Source organism: Bubalus bubalis, chromosome 10 (genome assembly GCF_019923935.1).
Source record: "Bubalus bubalis isolate 160015118507 breed Murrah chromosome 10, NDDB_SH_1, whole genome shotgun sequence".
Classification (NCBI taxonomy): Eukaryota; Metazoa; Chordata; class Mammalia; order Artiodactyla; family Bovidae; genus Bubalus; species Bubalus bubalis.
This window is the reverse complement of record NC_059166.1, coordinates 88,297,556-88,299,438: the sequence shown is the minus strand read 5'-3', so window position 1 is coordinate 88,299,438 and position 1,883 is coordinate 88,297,556. Positions and strand designations below refer to the sequence as shown.

At 44.2% G+C, this 1,883-nt stretch overlaps 1 pseudogene; it reads right to left on the bottom strand.

Annotated features, from left to right (window-relative positions):
- Positions 1-892: 892 nt before the first annotated feature.
- LOC102398282 lies at positions 893-1,392 on the bottom strand (annotated as a pseudogene).
- Between the last annotated feature and the right edge of the window lie 491 nt (positions 1,393-1,883).

Below are 1,883 nucleotides of genomic sequence, written 5' to 3'. Positions count from 1 at the left end.
CAATGGGAGATCTTTCATTGAAAACATTTCTTAATCTTCAAAAAATGAGGCATGGGGATAATTTTTGAAGGTTATTAGTATTTGAACTCAGCTAAGATTGACAAAGATAATCTCCTTTGATCATCTCCTCAGACTCTTCTGAGCTCTTCTCAGTTAAGCTCTGACTTTGGGCTTCCATGTCTGTCTTGGCTTTGTTAATTTTAGCAACAATCCTGCTGTCCGTGCAGCCAGAATCCCCTACCTTTGCTATCCATGTGCCTTGCCATGCTCAGTCGCTTCAGTTGTGTCTGGCTCTTTGTGACCTCATGGACTGTAGCCCACCAGGCTCCTCTCTCCTTGGGATTTCCCAGTCAAGAATACTGGACTGGGTTGCCATAGCCTCCTCCAGGGGATCTTCCTGACCTAGGGATTAAGCCTGACTCATCTGTGTCTCCTGAATTGCAAGCAGATTCTTTTCTTGTTGTTGTTTAGTTTTTATTTCATAATCATAAATTTAACTTTGAAATCCAACTAAAGTTGAAGAGGGGATAAGGAAAATATGGAACCCAAAAAACTAAAGCGAGAGCATAAAGATTATAGGATATTTCTAGCTGATGGGGGTGAAGGGTCCTTTCCTGGGCTGCAGAAAGAATGGTCTTGTGGTTAAGTAAGTTCAGTCGCTCAGTCATGTCTGACTCTTTGCGACCCCATGGACTGCAGCACACCAGGCCCCTGTCCATCACCAACTCCCAGAGTTTACTCAAACTCACATCCATTGAGTCGGTGATGCCATCCAACCATCTCATCCTCTGTCGTCCCCTTCTTCTCCCACCTTCAATCTTTCCCAGCATCAGGGTCTTTTCAAATGAGTCAGTTCTTCACATCAGGTTAAATAAAGCACAAGTCAAATTTATTAGATTTGTCCACAGTCAGCAATGATCTTCTTGTTGGTCTTGCTATTACTAGACCCAAAGCACTGCACAAATTCCACAATATTCATGCCCTCTTTCATCTTGCCAAACACCACATGCTTGCCATCCAACCACTCAGTCTTGGCAGTGCAGATGAAAAACTGGGAACCATTTGTGTTCGGGTCAGTGTTTGCCATGGACAAGACGCCAGGACTTGTATGCTTTGGGGTGAAATTCTCATCATCAGATTTCTTGCCATAGATGGACTTGCCACGGGTGCCATTACGGGATGTGAAGTCACCACCCTGGCACATAAATCCCAGAATTATTCTGTGAAAGCAGGAAATTCTATAACCAAATACTTTCTCCCCAGTGCTCAGAGCAGGAAAATTTTCTGCTGTTTTTAGAACTTTGCAAACAGCTTGAAAGAGATGAGGCCCAAGGGCTCACCATTGGCAGCGATGTTGAAGAACATGGTGGGGTTGACAGTGGGGTTGACCATGACCATGGACAGCATGGAAGGCTCTGGGGTGGTGGAGTCTGCAAGGCTGCAGGCAGATTCTTTACCTCTGAACCACCAGGGAAGCCCCTCCCTTGATATCAAATCACTCTCAATATCCACTTAACCTCCCCATTCTCTACCATCTCCAAGTGATGTGTGATCACCCTGGCCTGCCTTTAGCAAGAATCCTGCTAGGTTAGTTTAGCCAGAATTCCCCTGCCCCCATATTTCCCCTTAGTAATTTCCCATCCCCTGACCCTCATCCTGCTCCCTTATATTCCTGGCTATTAATCCTCACTTTTTCCTGTTGTATTTGGAGTTGAGTCCAGTCTCTCTTCCCTGATGCAAAACTCCTTGTCCCTATACAAGGGACATTCATTCATTCCCCTAAATGAATTCTGCCTCACTGTTCTTTAACAAGTATCATGGTATCATGAATTTATTTTCTTTAACAAGTAAACTATTTGATCATTAATCTGAGGACAAACAGT